The sequence below is a fragment of the Suricata suricatta genome, chromosome 1 (genome assembly GCF_006229205.1).
Source record: "Suricata suricatta isolate VVHF042 chromosome 1, meerkat_22Aug2017_6uvM2_HiC, whole genome shotgun sequence".
Taxonomy (NCBI): domain Eukaryota; kingdom Metazoa; phylum Chordata; class Mammalia; order Carnivora; family Herpestidae; genus Suricata; species Suricata suricatta.
In genome coordinates this window covers 98,986,020-99,004,772 of record NC_043700.1, presented here as the reverse complement: position 1 = coordinate 99,004,772, position 18,753 = coordinate 98,986,020, and the positions used below count along the sequence as shown (strand labels likewise).

General features: G+C 41.5%; 1 protein-coding gene and 1 pseudogene across 1 annotated transcript in view; both read left to right on the top strand.

The window, feature by feature from the left end:
* The window catches only part of SYNPO2 (synaptopodin 2), a 168,820-nt gene that overhangs the window by 68,060 nt on the left and 82,007 nt on the right, over positions 1 to 18,753 (top strand). The gene's annotated exons all lie outside the window — the stretch shown is intronic.
* LOC115293852 lies at positions 2,681 to 4,360 on the top strand (annotated as a pseudogene).

Sequence of the window (18,753 nt, the reverse complement as noted above, 5' to 3'; positions counted from 1 at the left end):
CTCTCTTTTTCCACTTGCAAAGCAAGTATGAATGATTACCCCTGAGTTTTTCTGATAATCTTAAGGCAGTTTAATGGCATGGGCAATGGGCTTTTTCGGAAGATCACTATAAATAATTATTTCAATTCCAGGAGCATCCTTTAAACGTACAGTGGGACAAATCTGGCACAAAGAAACATGGGAGATACAGAAGAAACATGACCCCTAGGCCCTCTCTCGTTCTCTGTGACTGCCATGCTGCCCAGCCATTCTTTCCTCGCTCCTCCTCCTCTACCAGCTTCTGTATGGTGGAGTCTCTAAGGTTCTATCCTTAGAGTGTCTGCCTTGGAGACACCTTTTGTCTTCTTGTCTACACTCCTTACGTGTAGTGGGCTGAGTGGTGGTCCCTGAAGAGATATGTCCACACCCTAAATCCCCAGAACTTGTGAATGTTAGAGAATGTTAATGTTATCTTATTTGAGAGAAGCGGTCTTTGCAGATGTAATTAAGCTATTTCAGATGAAGATATCATCCTGATTATTCAGGGAGACCCTAAATCTAATGATAAGTGTCCTTATAGGAGACACAGAGGGGAGTTTTGACAGACAGAAGAGGAGGAGGGAAGTGTGACCAAAGAGGTAGAGCTTGGAGTGATATGGTCACAAAAGGCCACAGGTCAAGGATTGGTGACAGACACCAGAAGCTAAAAGAGAAAAAAAAAATTCATTCTGGAGACCTAGATCTCCAGAGGGAGTGCAGCCCTTACAGTCACCTTAAATTTGGATTTCTGGCCTCCAGACTGTGAGAGAATAAGGTTGTACTGTATTAAGCCACTAGTTTATAGTCATTTGTTACAGCATCCACAGGAAACTAATATACAAGGTGATCCCATCTAATCTCTCATCTTCATAATTCATAATTCCATCTCTAGACTTAAATTTGCAAGCCTGACCTCTCCTCAGAGTGCCACACCCAATATACATCTAACTGCCTATTGGATGTTGCCACCTGGATATCTTGAGGTATCTCAAATTTAATATGACAAATGGAACTCTTCATTTCCAACTTTTACACTCACAATAATACTTCCAAATCTTCCCCGTCAATAAATGGCACTGCTATCTCAGGTTTAGGGCTTAACTCCAACTACTTCATGGCTCCAGCAAAGAACCTAATCACCATGCTTGATTCTTTTCTTCTCAATACCTGCCACCTAATTCCTAGATGAGTCCTCTTGGCTACTACCTTAGTCCATCATCTTGGACTCAAATTTCTGTTGTGGACTTCTCATTTCTGCCCTGCCTCTACTCTTGTCTCTCTCCACTAAAACCAGCATGAACTTCCTACCGTGTAACTCAGACGTTATTACTTTCTGCCTAAGATGTTTTAACAGCTTTCTATTACACTTAGAATATTTATCCAAATTTATTACCTTGGACTACAACAATGGTTCTCAACTAGAGGCTTTTTTTGCTCCCTATTTGGTCATTTCCAGAGACATTTTTTTGGTTATCACTAGGGAGAGCCTATTGGCCCCTAGTGGGTAGAGCCCAGGAATACTGCCAAATATCCTACACTGCACTGAACTCCCCATAGCAAAGAATTATCTGGCCCCAAATGTCAGTGATGCCAACATTGAGAAACCCTACAGAGTCCAGATGAGCTGATTGATAATTTGCCTTCTGTTGCCTCATTTCCTTCTACCCTTCATCAAATATGCCAAGCTTGTCCACATCTCAGAGCCTTTGAGACATACTTTCCTGGATCTGTGTATCTCTATATCTTCATTATTCAGGTATGAGCTTCAAATATTATCTCTTCAGAAAGGCCTTCCCCATCTAAAGTGGCCTTCACCATCCTACCCCTAGTTGCTCTGTCACATTAGCCTACTTTTACCTTCTATATTGATCTTATTGGTATTTTAATTTAATTATATCTGTAGATGTGTGTTGTTGGCTTATGTGCTCCAAGAGAATATGGCCCTCTAAGGTCTTTTGAGCCCCTTGCTACCTGTATGCACCTTCAGTAGTATCAGGCACAGAGTAAGTGCTCAGTGAGTACTGGTCGAATCACTGGCATACAAATGGAAAGCCACAGAGGATAATTATGTAACTTATAAAATGTTTGGTGCTAAAAGTGATGTAGTGAATCACCAGGAAGGAGGGTTTATTTCTAGCCCTTGTTAATTTCTGGTATATGGCTCTTTAGGTGTTATAAAGACTTAACTCCACTGACAGAATGAGTAGTTGGGATATTCAGCCTAACTTGTTTGTAGAAAAGAAGTAATTTTACTGTTGACTCTGTTGTTCGGAAGATAAAACAGGCTTTCAGGTAGTAGACGGCTGGTAAGCAGTTGTCAATATGGTTGTGGATTTTGAAGTATTCATATAGAAGTAACAGATGAATTCCGTAAAGAAGAGAAGTCCACTGAGGGATTGCTTTTGGAGAGAAAAAAAAAAAACCCAAGGATTTGCTCTGAAAGAATCTACTGTTAGGAACAGAGAAGAAAGAAGAATTGTCAAAGGAAATATAGAAAACTGGTAAGAAAAATAATAGGAAAACAAAATGACAAAGTTTCTGAAACTCCAAGTCATGGAGTGATAGAAGAGACAATTTATATAGAAGCATTGCTAACCCACCTAGAAACAGCTTTTCTGTTCCTTCTCAAACTTCTGTCAGGTTCAGCTTCCTTATCTCCACTCCAGCCTCCACCATGTCCATCAGGGTGACCCAGAAGTCCTATACAGTGTCCACCTCCAGCCCCTCGGCCTTCAGCAGCCACTCCTACATGAGAGCACCTGGTGCCTGAATCAGCTCCTCCACTTTCTCCCAGCAGCAGCTTCCTGGGTTGCCTAGACACCAACATGAGCGTGGTTAGAGACTACAGCAGGGCCAGAGGGATGCAGGGCATCACAGCTATCTCAGTGAACCAGAGCCTGCTGAGCACCTTTAAGCTGGAGGTGGGCCCCAACATCCAGGCTGGACATATCCTGTAGAGGGACAAGATCAAGACACTCAACAATAATTTTGCCTGCTTCACTGTGCTGACAGCTCGGAGCCTGGAGTCTGGTTCGGATTCTGTGTGTGTCTCTCTCTCTCTTTCCCTCCCCCTCTCACACTCTGTCTCTCTCTGTCTCATAAATACATAAAACATTAAAAAAAAACAACTTGGAGCAACATGGACACCATGTTTGAGAGCTACATCAATAATCTTCCTCAGCAGCTGGACACACTGGGCCAAGGGAGCTAAAGTTGGAGGTTGAACTTGGCAACATGTAGGGGCTGGTGGAGGACTTTGAGAATAAATATGTGGAGGAGATCAAAGAGTGTACAGTCACGGAGAATGAATTTGTCCTTGTCAAAAGGATGCAGACGAAACTTACATGAACATGGTAGACCTGGAGTCCCACCTGGAAGGGCTGACGGAAGAGATCAGCTTCTTAAGGCAGCTGTATAAAAAGGAGGTCTGTGAGCTGCAGTCCCAGATTTCTGACGTGTCCATAGTCTTGTCTGTGGACATCAGCTGTGCCCTGGACCTGGACAGCATTATCACCAAGGTCAAAGCCCAGTACGAGGACATTGCCAGCTGTGGCCAGGCTGAAGCCAAGGCCATGTACCAAATCAAATACAAGGAGATGTAGACATTGGTTGGAAGCTGGAAGATGACCTCTGTAGCACAAAGATGGAGATTTCTGAGATGAACCAGAATATCAGCCAACTCCCAGCTGAGATTGAGGGCCTCAAAGCCTAAAGGGCTTCCCTGGAGACTCCTATAGCTGATGCTGAGCAGAGCAGGAGCAAACCAAGAAGGACAGGCACAGCAGCTGTGTGAGTACCAGGAGCTCATGAATGCCAAGCTGGCCCTAGACATTGAGATCACCACCATCATGCTGTTGGAGGGCAAGGAGAGCCAGCTAGAATCTGGGATGCAGAACCTGAGTATCCATACTAAGATCACCAGCAGCCACTCAGCTGGGCTGAGCTCAGCCTACGGGGCCTTCATGAGCACTGGCCTCAACTATGGCCTGAACTCCTTCCAGTCCAGCTTTAGCTCTGGCAGGGGCTTCAGTCCCTTCAGTTGTGTCAGCTCCTCTAAGGCTGTGGTTGTGAAGAAGGTCAAGACCCTTGATGGGAAACTCCAAGTGGTTTGATGTCCTGTCCAAGTGAACAACCGCTGTGGTCCCTTCCAGCCTTCCAGCTCCTGAGGCTGCTATAGAGCCTTTGGGGAAAGGAGCTGTGCAGGGGAGTGTCGGGAACAGGAGACCCACTTAAGGCTCAGCCCCAGACCTCAGCCTGTCCTTAGGGGAGTCTACTTCCCTGGGTGCCCCCTCTTGCTCATGCTCCCCAACTAAAAGATAATTCAAATGTCTTTCCCCAAATAAATCCTCAGATGGCTCTGTCAGTCTCCCCAAAAGATAAAGAAATAAATAAAATAAAAGAAGTATTGCTGATGCATTTATGGAACTTGGTGCTTTTGTGCTGCGGGTACATGTTCCTTCCATTAACCAGTGAATAGCTAAAAATGTTTTGGCAAAGCAAAAATAAATTTCACTAAAAAGAAGTACCTACCTACAAACAAAGAAATGAAAATATTCAGTTATTACTTTCTAAAAATGTTAACTCTGCTATGATATTCCCATGGTTGTAAAGGACTTGGGGATAATCCTCACACCCCTAATTTTTCCAATATCGATTTTACTTGTTAGCAAGAAGTTTGATAATTTCTAATAGCTCCAAAGTGTTGGCAATAGAAGTTATTCTGTTCCTTTTTACCCTGTGTTGAGTGGTTGAGAAATCATCCAGGGAGACTGGCAAAATTAAGAATTGGCAAAAGCTTTCATCTGCCCCAAACTGATCCAGTCCTGTTTCCATGTTTGGAAATGGTTTCTTGAGCTTATCCACACTTTGTTGGCAGGTCATATCTTTGCAGAACGACAGGCACTTTTCTTCCTACCACCCACTAGCCATGATCCTGGCCTTGGGGAATGCAAACCATCTGTGAGGTCCAGAGTCTGAGGGCAAATAAACCGTGGACCAACTAAAATTATGGGTCCAGCCATTGTGTAAGAATGAACTGCATTGTAACCACACATCACTGAGCTTGCCTTCTGGAGGTGTGCTTTGTCCCGTCATATGGTGAGAGAAGTGAAGGAGAGGACATTTTTGAAATATGGGTGTAGACTGAGAGTTAAACATATTTAAGAATGAACTCAATTCCTTCATTAGATTCTAATAAAGGAGAACTTCTGTAACATTTTAGTGAGAGAGTACATTGCTGTGTCCAAAGTCAGATACTTTGTACAGGGCAGCCTGGTCAGATATCTGTCCTGTTAGATCATTACAGTGAGTATGCAGACAGTACTTTCTGTTCTACTTTAGCATGTTTTCATCTAGGAAGAAGTAAACTTTAATCCTATCTACAATTTCAGAGGTGGATTATTTCAGTTTAAGGGGATATTCACCCAGGCCACCAGAATCAGGAATCATTTTGCCTGACTTACTGATATATATTATCAGTAGCTTCTGTGTCAGTGTTTAATAATATATCTTCAGCAATAAGAAAAATGTAATGATCTTGGGATTTTCATGTATTTAGAGCTGATCCTAACAATTTTTAAGTTTTGTACCTTTAACTTCTTAAAAAATGTTAGATTTTACTTATTCCTTCTGTCAATTAATCAGCAATACAGAGAAAGGAGGATCACCTAGCTTGTTAAAATTAGTATTATTAAATGTTGTTAAGATTCATTCCATTGTCTGGCAAACCTTCATCATAGAGGTGTCTCTCCTCATCTTCTGACCTAGAAACTTGCATCAAGTTGTTTGCATAACGTTCTGGAAAACCTGTATTCATCTTTAAATACTGGTTCTAGGAAAACTCAGAAGCTTAGAGGCCAAAGCTGTGCTGGATACATTCAGTCCTTGAAATGTGACTATTTCTAATCAAGTTCATGGACAGGTGATCCATGGCTTTCACTGAGATGGGATTGTAGACTAGTAGGTTGTGCATGGGCTTTGCGTCAAAGGAAGATCACCTATAAAGACCATTTGCCAGGTTTTTGGCTCTTCTCAACCTAATTCTAGAACATGGAGCTGATGCCAAGGGAAGTTTTAGAGGTTAGGGATAAACCAGATATAAAGGAAAAAACATTGCCTGAGGAAACCTTCAAGTTCTATATATTAGGGTTTTATTCTTATTCTTTCTCCATCTTTCTCTTTCTCTTTCTCTCTCCCTTTCTCCCCCTTTCCCGTTGGATTTTTTCATTAATTGTATGTAGTTCAAATGACGAAGATCCATGATAAAACCATTCATCTATTCATTCAATGAATAGTAACTAATATCTGTTAGACACTGTGCTAGAGATACTGATGCTCTTACAAATAAGACAACCCCTGCCTTCAAGGGACTCATAATCCAAAAGGCATCAGACATGAGAAAAATAACCTTTATGGCAGAATGCATAATGTGTCCCAAGTATTAGCTGGGACCTCTGGCCCCTTGAGATTAGCAGCACAAAACTCCCGTTTCATGTCTCTCTGAAGTCCAATGCATGTCCCCAAGATTCTTATTGCATTCTCAGTCAGCTTTGCTCTGATTTCCTGCTGTCTGATGTTCTCTGCCTCTTGCAGCTGTTCTTTTATTTCTGTTCTGACACAAACCCAAGGTTGGGACACAACTCCTTCTCTTCTGTTCCCTCCCACACCCTGGTCTGCTTCTCCTCCTCCCACGTAAAGCAATCATGAAAACAAGGTTACTATACTGACACTGTATTTCAGAACTTGAACTGAGGTTTTTGGGGTCATGGGAGAGCACAAAAGTAAACTTCAAATGATACAGGGCACATTCCTGCTTTAGGAATATCTGGTACCTGTTACGGGGGCTTTCTCATTGCTTACCCTCACAGAGCACTCCGATGTCTGCCAGTCTTTTTTTTTTTGCCTCCTGATACTCTTCTTCATGTCATTCGTTCTGCCTTGTGCACCACCCCCCAACTCCAGTTCTGGGGTATTCCTACTCTGTTGTTCAGAGTATGCCTTTCCTTTTCACACACTCCAAAATTCAAGTGCAGGCCCATCTTGTTCATACCCAAATCCTTCCTGGTGCTCAGGCAAAGGGATCTTTCACGTTCTACAATCCACTTTCTATTTGCCATATAGACGGCAGTGTGGCTGCATAGTATTTTCTCCCCTCCTTTATCTGTACTGATTTGCTTATACCCTACAATATTTGCCAGACCTCTGCTATGTATCAGGTACCACTGTGGGTGCTGAGAATAAGACTGTGTACAAGACAGCCACAAGTCCTGTCCTCGTGGATGGACATTCCAGGAAGAATGTCCAAAATGCTACGAAGAAATAGAAAGGCCCCACCTTATTCTGGGATGGGATTGCACATGATGGAAAAATCTGACAGGACAAGGAGGATTAATCTAGGTTAATCAGAGGATAGCATTTCAGACAGAGGGACTCAATGACAAAAGTTGGCTATGACATCCTCCACTTTTCATTTGGGCTGCTGGAATGAAAGCGGAAACAGAAAATGTATTTTTTTCATCATATTTCCCTCTAGCTCCCACACTACAGTTTTTAAGCAGAATTGGGCAGAATTGAGCTCTCTAATGAGGAAGAAAAGGAAGAGTGTCCCATCCTTTTCAGTTTCTGGGTGGAGTCAAAGGCTTGAGAGGCTTGTTTGAATTGGCTTCTTTTTCCCAGAATCTGGCCCCTGGACAGCAGCCTCCTTACCCAGGTAGACCCAGGGAAGGAACTTCTCTGCAATCTTATCTGGAGAATGGAAGTCAGGGTATGGGTGGTAGGTTTGGTCATAATCAAGAAGAGCTATGGGATTCGGGGGACACCTGGGTGGCTCAGTTGGTTAAGCATCCAACTTTTGATTTCAACTCAGGTGATGATCTCAAGGTCCTGGGATGGAGTTCTACATTGAGCTCCACCCTGAGAGCGTGAAGCCTGCTTTGGATTCTCTCTCTCCCTCTCTCTGCCCCTCCTCCACTCATGCCCCCCCACCTCCTCTCTCTCAAAAGTATATAAATAAACTAAAAAAAAAAAAAAAAAGAAAAGATTTGGGATTTGGAATTGGGTCCCAGGGCTGCTGCTAGTTCATGTGGAACATTTATGCAAAACTAAAACAAACAAAACATAAACTGCCACATTTTTTCTGGGATGGTGCAACCCACAGCCAGGGTGCAGGCCTTGTGAAGTGAAAGGTCCCCTCCACCAGCTTCCCTTTTTCAGGGTGCAGCCTGAACAGATGGCGATCCACTTTGTCCCAGGTTCTATAGATTCTGTATACAGAGGTTGAATAGATCGATGAGGTTCTTAGGGCACTTGAATTCACTGAGGTACTCAAATTGTAGGTCTTTCCTCACCAGGCTCTGAATGATTAGCTAACAAAACGGTAGTGTTTAAGGAATTGTACAGCACAATAGGTACATCTTTTCCCTCTTTATTTAGTCACTCCAAAACAACAGTAGTAATGGTTAACCATTGAGCATCCTGGGCATGTCCCAGGACTGCACTAAGTAGTTGATAGAGATTACCTCGATACATTCTTATAGCCATCCTTTAACTTACATATCATTATTCCCATTTAATATTTGAGAAGAGAGAGGTGTAAGTGACTGAACTCAGCTAGTAAGTGGGTTTTAACTTAGATCTTGCTTAGTTCCCATTTTATACTGCCTGTTTTCTTTCCCTGCTTTCTTCCTTTATCTCCCCTTCCCCCCACCTTGCCCCATGGGAACAAAACTTTACAGAGGAGCCAAGGTATTCGTTGAGCTTCCCGATAACTCTGCAGTTGACCTCTTAGTTCTGACAGTCCTTGAGACTGGGCTTTCCAAACAAATAGCTTCCCTTTGTTGTTTGGAGCATGCCGAAGCCCCGGGGTTCTGAAAATCCGGGCTTCAGGTTTCCAAACCAGCAGGTCATGCCCAGAGCCTAATCCTTGCTGGATGGTAACACGTGTCAGCACACAAGAAAACAAAGCTCTGCTTGGTTGTTGGCAGGAGGCTCTGTGGCTTTTCTGGCCAGCCCAACTGAAGGCACAATGGAGAAGCCACCATCCATGGTCATTTCTAGAGATTTATTTGCCATCTGGGGAAAAGAGATATAGAATAGTACCTGATAGTTTCTCTACAAAAAAGGTCCATGTTTTCCCTATGATTTTGGCACACATCTCTGGATAATTCCCTTAGGTATCAGGCATCTCCTCAAAAAATCATAAAATACACAGCATTTTAACTAAAGTCTGAATTATAAACTTGGTTGCTAGGGTGGTATTCCTGTTGACTTGGCTTTGAAAAACTTTTATACCCTAAAAAAAAGGTAGTGTATACTTGAAACATAGACCTAGTCATGCATCTTTAACCTTTGTTAGAGAATGTGATATAATGAAGATACATAGCTTAATTCGTAAAATGTCTAATTTTGGTGGAAAATGTGCAACATCCAATATATTAACTTCCAAATAAGATAACCTAGTGCTCTTCGTTATTGGTTTTCCAAAGACTCCTTGAACATTTCCTTGTTTGGCTTCGGAGGAATTTGCTCTGGGATTTTAGCCTGGCCCTTGACTTGCTGAAAGACTGCAGACTTAGAACGGAGCGAGCAGGCTGAGAAGCCAGTTGGTGAAAATGAAAGAAAGAGGTCCTGGGCGTCAGGCTTAGTGTGTGTTCTTTAAAGAAGGAAGAACTGCGGGGTCAGGGGAATGTCACTGGCAGCGCTGGAGCTTGCTAACGCCAGTCAGACATCATGTGTTCCAGACAGATGAGCGGAGTCCAGAGGCAAAATGTTTCATTCTAACTGTTACAGCCGTGTTGTGGCTTCACGGAGATCTTCTCTCCTAAAGTGGGTGTTATTATTTTATCATTAGCTATTTAACCATCTCCCCTGATGTTGACATACCTAACTCAGTAAGGAGAGTGAGTGGCAGATCTTTCAGACCGAAGGCCAGGCTTTAGAAGGTCCCAGCTAAGAAAGCATTCATAGCCACGTCCAGTCCTCTTTAGTAAAATTTCTGACTGTGACACAGTGCTGGAGCATGCCAAGAGCTGGGCCAGACACGCATGCGTTTGTTGAGATTAAAAGAACAGAGTCTTCTTAGTTGGGGCTGGGGCCAGGGAGTGACGAAAATCATGGAATATATGTTGATTAAAATGTGTGACATTAAAATGCGGTTTCTTTTGTCCTCATCTCTTGAGGACTTTTGCAGAAACAAGATCGGAGTGATTTTGAACACTACTGCATTTTTCAAGTGAGGATTCCTAACACCTTTGAACCCTAAGAAAAACGTCAGAAGTCCTAAGTCCAGCTCTTAAGTGTTATGAAATCCTGTGTGGCAAAATCTTTAAAGTGAGAGGAGTGAGAGGGTCTCTGTTGTGATTATACCTCAGCCACTCTCCAGTTGAGAGACTTAGTAACCTTCCCATGATTGCCAGTTGACCTTAGGGCCCCTTGAATCTCTTAACCGCTATGCTCATATAAGCACAGCACTCTGATAGGTTAGCACAGTTTTAGTGTTTCCTACAGCACATAGGTAAATTTTAGACCAAGGTCACAATGTAGTCTTATCCTCTAAAACATTTTTCTGTTATAATAAAGTGAACTGTAAGTCCCTGAAATGCTGGAGAGATTATTCATTACACTTCCCAAGCATTCTATATGGCGTCAAAATGCATCTGAGACTAAAGATGTATTGTTTTGCAAACCACTTACATGTGTGGTGTTTAAAATGGAAAATGCAGTTGTAAGAAAATACAGTATATCTCTCCAGACTGTAATGAAAGGTTTATATGATCAATTAACAATGCTTTCACTGCCCTCTGCTGCCTGGATTTGGAAAGCTTCGCCTTACATCTGACTGGGAAAGGCCAACTTGCATTTATGGTCATTGTTATTAATGCTCGCTGGCATGTTCCAAGTGTAAAACTATCTGACTTGGAAAATCTCAACAATGTAGTAGCCAATGCCCTGAAACCAAATAAGCACTATGTTCTTGTGAGTCAGGATTTTCTAAAGTCTTCTGGGGTTTTATTAAGTCCTGAGTGTTCTTTCTATAAGATCATTAATATATACAGAAAGAGCTGTTTATTTAGAAGTTGATTACAGAGTTTATTTTTTAATACTTGTTTTTTTAAGATTTATATTTTTAAGTAATCTCTACACTCAACGTGGGGCTCAAATCCATAACCCCAGGATCAACCCTGAGGTTCACATTCTCCACCTACTGAGCCAACCAGGTGCCCCTATACCTGTTATTCTTTAAAACACAAAAAATTAATACAAGTGGCAACAGAACAGATGAGAACTTTGCTTTTTTAAAACGTGAAATGAAGCTTAATACAATTGCTTTGTGGGAACGTTCTATTATTTGCATTTAAGTATTTGGTGCTTAGCATAAGGAAAAGATTGGATGCTTTCATAGTTTCAATTGTTGCTTCATCTCCTTTTAATTAACAACATTAAATGCCATGTAAGTCTGTTCCCTAGAGCTTCTGTTTAATAATAAAAGCAAAAATTGATAACTGTTATTCCTGACCCTTCCTGGAGATGTGCTTGTTATTTGTAATCATTATTCATCTAGCAAAAGCTTTACCTGAAATCTATCTTACCCCTGAATTATAAATTATCAACAGATTTTATTCACATATCAACTTTTCAAGTGCCTACTATGTATTAGGCACAAACTTATAAATGAATATAAACTGCATTTCTGATTTAAGGTGCTTACATTTTAGTGGGAGCAAAAAGATAAGCAATACTTGAGAAATTTCCAAATATTGTGCTTGCATTTGTGCCAATCAGGAGTCCCAGTAGTCTGATTGTTCTGATCAGGATCTATGACACAGTCACCAGTGACTAATTCTGCTTGTAGTACTCCTCAGTACTCTCTCTCTCTCTTTTACTACATACCTTTTAAAATTTTGATCTGTCCCTTGGACAAAATGTATGTATCTGCTCTCCAATCACAAATGTGTTTGTAAATATTAGAAAGATAAATATATTTACAAGCACAGATAACTTTATTTTTGTAACTCTGGAGGGATGGTAATAGAAACTGGTTCTGCTATATCCAGTTACTGCCGAAACAGAGAGCTACCGACCCAACACTCCAGAACCAAGGTGGGCATTTTTTGGTGGGTGATTCTGACATTTAACTGGCTAGGAGTCAATAATCCTATTTAGCAGGTTAGTTTATTTGGTTACCAAGAATATGTTTTGAAAACATAGGAATACAGAAAGTGCTTTGCTTGAAGTCTTTAAATGCCACATAAGGCATGCATAGGAAGTGATTGTTCAAAGTTAAATGCTTTGATAAAGATTTTCATTTTGTTATGGTTAAGATAGGCATTTAGTGGGGCACCTGGGTGGCTCAGTCGGTTAAGCGTCCGACTTCGGCTCAGGTCATGATCTCACGGTTTGTGGGTTCGAGCCCCGCGTCAGGCTCTGTGCTGACCGCTAGCTCAGAGCCTGGAGCCTGTCTTCAGATCCTGTGACTCCTTCTCTCTCTGACCCTCCCCTGCTCATGCTGTCTCTCTCTATCTCAAAAAATATAATTAAAAACATTTAAAAAATGGTAGGCATTTAGTTATATTTGCTTCAGGAGTTTCCTAGGATTAAGTCATTGAAATCATACTGTATGGTGTGCAACTTGGAATGTAGCAGGATTCTCACATAGAGAGTTGTGACACAGAGGCCTTTCTTTCCAGGAAGCAACTTTATTCCTGCCGGCACCGCTCAGTTGGGTTCTACCCAAAGAACTGAGCCTCGAACACATGTGGCATAGCTTTTACTTTTTACTTCTTTGTCTTCCATATATGGTAATACACAAATATGCAGTCTGATTAAGTGGCCTCATGTTACACAGTCGTAAGGGATGTTGTCATGTACCCGTATAGCCAGGTTGCCTTGAGGCTTTTTTTTCTTTCCTTAGGGAAGGGACCCCACCACAGGAATTTGATCATCTTTCCATATATGTAAGTCCTGAATGGAAACCTTAAACTTCTTGAGAAACGTAGCCAAGCACCATGTGTCTCTAGTGGTCATCTCCGTATGGAAGCAGAGTGACCTTCTATTTGGACAACTTCTTTTAGTCTCCTCCACGCTAGGGCTAACATGGTTCTTCAGCTAGTTGCATCCTAGGAATGAATGTGGCAGAGAGTGTAATATCCGACTACTGTCATCAGTACTTACCAAATGTGGTTGGTGGAAACCTGTTTTCACTAAGAAATGTTTTAAGTAAAAGTTCAATAGATTGTTTTTTATTCAGTAAGCATGTTTTGAAAATTTAGGGGGTAATTAATCATCCTCTTCTTCTTCTTTTAATTTCTGAACCAATTAAGAAATAGACGGGGTGGGGGCGTCTGGGTTACTCAGTCAGAGCCTTCGACTTCAGCTCAGGTCATGATTTCACAGTAAGTGAGTTCAAGTTCCGTGTTGGACTCTGTGCCAACAGCTCAGAGCCTGAAGCCTGCTTCAGATTCTGTGTCTCCCTCTCTCTCTGTCCCTCCCCCATTCATATTCTGTCTCTCTCTCCCTCTCTCAAAAATAAATAAACATTAAAAAAAAAAAAGAAATAGACCAGAGGAGCACCTGGGTGGCTCAGTTGGTTAAGTGTCTAACTTCTGCTCAGGTCATGATCTCGTAATTCGTGGGTTCAGGCTCAGTGTCTGGCTGTGCTGACAGCTGTCAGCCCAGACCTGCTTCAGATTCTGAAATTCCCTCTCTCTCTCTCTCTCTCTCTCTCTCTGCCCCTCCCCCGATCACACTCTGTCTCTCTCTCTCTCTCTCAAAAATAAATAAACTTAAAAAAAAAGAAGAAGAAATAGACCAGACTTAGGTGAAGCTAAAACAAATAAGGTTTACTACTGGTAAAGTTGACTTGGGGGTATGACTTGACCTATGACCACATCAGGCTTCCTATGGGTTCCCTTCCTCTAGACAGCATGTGCACATGCAGAGAAAACTGTTTTACCTAAAAGAGTAGGCACTTTATAATTCCTTGTCAATAAATGAGTGAATGAACCAATCAGTCACAAAGGTTCCATATGCTTTTTTCTCAAAGGAACATCAATATAAATTTCAGGGTACACCGAATCTTTTCATGACCATTTACCTCTTTGGACCTGCCTGAATGCTAGCAGAACACTTCGAGAAGTGGCAGAAAACCAGAGTGGTCTTCGGACTGAGCACTTTCTTATGCCAGTGAGACCCATCAGTACCTTTACCTCTTTCTCCTCCCCTGTCACCTTAAAATACAACATGTTGTTCTCTGATATGAAGATGACTATGTCTGATTTCAGAGATATGCTCTGTGCCTTAGGCCAGCAGTCTTGGCTCAAGTGGGATTAATTCAAACACCAGTTGCTGTTTAGCAACTTACTCTAATAAATCAACAGATACTTGTTATGTGCCTTTTATGCAGGAAGCAAAGAAAAAAGCAGAACAAACCCATGACTTAAGAATAAGAGCCAAATCCTGCTAATGGTTATGCTATGCCAAGGTTTTTAAGCCAGCAGAGGAGTGAAATGCCAAACTCAAAGGTCCCAAATGTTCTAGGCTTAGAATAACACTCACACATCCCACCTTCCTTTTAGAGGTTTCAAATTACCAATTTTACTCACAGTAAAGGTGGACTAGACAATGTGACTTGGACCTGCGGCTAAACTAGTGCTTCCTTTTACATTTGTTAAGGCTCCTTGGCCTTTAGTGACAGGCGCACCTGACTCACCCATCCACAGACTAGAAGGCTGGCAAGGAGAGCAGAAGCCCCGCTGGGCTCACCTGGGGAAAGGTTCGTTGCTTCATGGCCCTTGAAGCACGAGTGACCCCACTGCCCGTGAGCACAGCCAGCGCAAGACAGCAGAGAAAAGACTGGCCGTCACAGACTTCTCCATTCAATAACCATGTTGGGGAAAATCATGGTTCAGTGGTGTTCAGGTGCTCCGCCAATCAAATTAGCCCCTCTTCCCATGAAAGAAGGGACAGGAGGCATCTAGAAGTATATTGTCCCATCTGTGAGAGGAATGGAATTTCCCCTTTTTTGAGGGAGCATGAGAAGGGAAATAACAGTGTCCCAGACACTGAATTATTCTGAAAGGTAGACCTAACAATGCAGTCCTGGTGACCTTCATAGTGCTCTGCAAATTGTCCTGAACACCACTGCAGATTTACTTGTGAACTCTGTTTAATCTCTGTGGAAATTCTGATGTAGGAGTTATGCTAACTTCTGATGGAGACCCTCATCAGAACATCAAAGAATGAAAGAAGACAGAATACTACTGACCATACATACAAAAAGAAATCTGAGCCTGCATTCAAAATCTATACCCTTATGTTTCCCATTTGGGGACATAAAATATTCTATATATCTTTTTCTTTTCACCTCTCCCTCCTTCCAAGATGCAAGAGTTTATTTGTCTGAAATGACACATAAGGTGGCCTAGCAAATCTGACTCTTATGTGCTGACTCTGGTTTCTTTTTATCATTTCTAACATTCTTCTCCTAGGATTGTCATTGGATTTAAAGGGGTATCATAGGTGAAAATGTTTTGCCTCCTACCTGACATTTTCAGTTACATATCTCTGGGTTCAAATCCTGGCTCTCCCAGGTACTAGCTCTGTGACCTTGGGCAAGCCACTACAATCTGTCTGAGGCTGAGTTTATTTTTCATCACAAGGTGAGTGCTTGGTAATTTAATGCCTTGCCTTTGAATGTTAGAAATGACTCAGCTATACAGTTAGCAATGTATGTTTTATAGGCTGGCTGTTCTTTACCAGTCTCCTGCTTTGTCTCTCCACTTATACTGTTTCTCTTGCAGGTGGCAAATGTAGTGGAAAACTTTGAACTTTCAGATAAAACAGCCACGGGTTTGAATTTCTGTTCTGTCATTTATTAGCAGTGTGATTGAAGAGTCTCGTTCACTTACTGTGCTAAAAAGTTATCACAATGAGAAAAGAGACCTATCTTCAGACTCCTATCTTGAAGCAGAAAATTATAGTATGCACATCAAATACCAGATTTTCCCCCTGCATTTTAGAAGTGGTTTCTATCTTATAAGAGGCCTTCATTTATTCAATGACTGCTTCACTTGTAAGGCACTAAGTTTGCACACAAGCGCACACACAGAGCTCACGCAGAAGTCGGCTTCCTCTGAGGGTGGGGCCGATTTCTTTGAGAAAGGCCACAGCACAGTGCCAGTGATAACTGGCAATTTCTGTTATCGTGATGAGTGAGGATGTGTCAATCAGGTTTGGCCAACTACTCCCCCAGATTTCCCTTCATCAAATGTAAATACGTGTCCTGCCAAGTACTTTCCATTTACTTTGTAAGCTCCGTGTTTTTCACTGGAAATTTAATCTATGTGTGCTGAGTTATTTACTGAACTCTGAATATTGTTGGGCAAATGCTAGTTCATATCCAAAACTTCCCTCCCCACAAAAGAACCCCCCCATAAAGATCCACAGTTTTATTTCTTTTTTCCTTTTATTTTTAAATTTTAATTAGGATCAGAATTAAAAGGAGCCTAGTTTGGTCCTGAAGTTTCATAAAAGTTATATGGGCTACCCCAGTCAGTCATCTCTGAGCGCATGAGCTAAAAAGTACCATGCCGAAATGAGCAATCCGCAGTCCCTCAGAACATCTTGTTCAAAGTGTAAATTCTGTATTGAATTAAGATTCCTCCTTCTTCACCAAAAAGGAAATAGGTTCTTACCATTCCCATATTACAGGTGAGGACACTGTAACAATTAATGGCTTGCTTATTGTGGTCACATGATATAAATTTGGAAAGGAGAATAAGAATAAGAAATAAACACAGATGAGGGTTAAGCTCAGGTAAGTATTGCATTTGATCTAAGAAAAGAGGCATTTCGACACCTCCCATGGGAGAACACATTTTAGCACCTAAAGGGAACGATCCCTTGAGTGCATTCACAGCTTTTCTCAGTGGGATGAGATCAGAAACATTCATCCAGGCACAATATCATCAAAGTTCTCATGCATTAGAAAGACCATCTGTAGGTAGAGAGGTGGATTTTTTTTTTTAGAGCCAAGATATACAACAGATTTTCTTATTTATGCTTATTCAATCCATCTGTATCTCTCTTGCCCATTCTTGGCCACCAGCCTAGAAGAGGCCCAGACCCAGAAGAATATTATGTAAAACTGTGGGATTTTTGACAAATTAGGTTTTAATTCCCTTACAGTTTCCTCATCCATATGTATGGCTTCTACTCCCAAATTGGTGTGTTTAGCCCTGATCTCTCATTTGCCTTCTAGTCTCATTTCGACAATTCAACTGATTTTAACACACCCCTCTGATTGAATACTTGCTAGCAATGCTCTCAAACATAATTAGTGTTCCTAATGAAATATCTTGGAAAGAGAGCTTGGGCTTTATTTTTATTTCCCAATATTTGATTCCTTCTTAGATTCCCTTGCTTCTATTTATGACACCACTGTAATTATGAATTTTCAGTCATTCTTGGTTTCTGCTTCCCAATAAATCTGGTCTCTTCCTGAGTCTATAGTTTTTGCTTCAGATTGTGTCTCTTATCTCTTTCCTGTAGGTTATCACAGATGAACTTTAATCCAGGCTCTCATCACTTCCTGTTTGCACAACTTTAATCGTTTCCTTGTTTCTCTGTCTTCAGTCTTCTCTCTAGTCCATCATGAATACTGATTAATCTTTCTAGGGGGCCTAAGAACCAATAATAATTACTCATCACTGCTGGGTTATATCCAAGATCTCATCTTGTCATTAAAAACTTCTTAAATGCGGTCCTACCCTACTTATCCATCTTTACTTTCAACACCTGTCACGTAATCCCTCCCACCCCTGTGAGGTCAGCTGTGCACCTCTGCAGAGCACACTCTGCGTTTTCCCACTACTGATCTGCGTGCTTACATCATGGGTCAAACACAGCCCAGTTACATGGCTAAAGGAGCTGGACAAAGGACCTGCATATGGAATGATAAATAATTTGGGAGATAGATTCCCAAATCTAGTTATTACTAGTACCAGAGGAAAGATAAGTCTAACAAATACAATAAAGGTGGGACAAGTATGGGAACAGAAAATTTGGGGCAGTCCAGGCAAGTAGTTCCCCTGAAAGGAAGCCAAACTTCGAGAGCAGAAACGGACTAGTGTATGGACAGAGATGAAGGATCTAAAACAGCCTTTCTGAGAAATCTAGGGACACAGACAAACAGAACCTGGAATATCTAATTACAGGTGGTAGTAGGGTCCAAGAATTCTTGGTGAAATCCAAGAGTAGGACTTTTGTCCCTGGGAGGAGGAGGAGATATGACAGTAGCAAGAAAAGGCTCCCATCCTTGGAGGGCTAGGGTTATCATGCAATTTATCAAGGGTAGGATTAAACCACAAAGAGTAAGACAAGCAGAAATATAGTTACAGGATTTATTCCTTATAATAAGACAGAAGCTTGTGAAAACTAGGCCACCCATTTAGTACCAACCAGCATCAAATGACTCAATCATGTGTCCCAAAAAACACAGGACTAAGAATTTGTGTTCCAGAGTCTGAGAGGGAATCTACCATAGTAAAAGTGTTTGGACTTGAATTTTATCTTCCTGCCACTAACTGTATGATTGTATGCAAATTCCTTAATTTTTGTGAGCCTTGATTTCTTCACATATAATAATAAGGAAAATAATAAATATTCTATAGATTTGGCATGATGATTAAATAAAATGCCTGCGACAGCACCTACCATTTAATAATAGTCTCACTGCTCTCT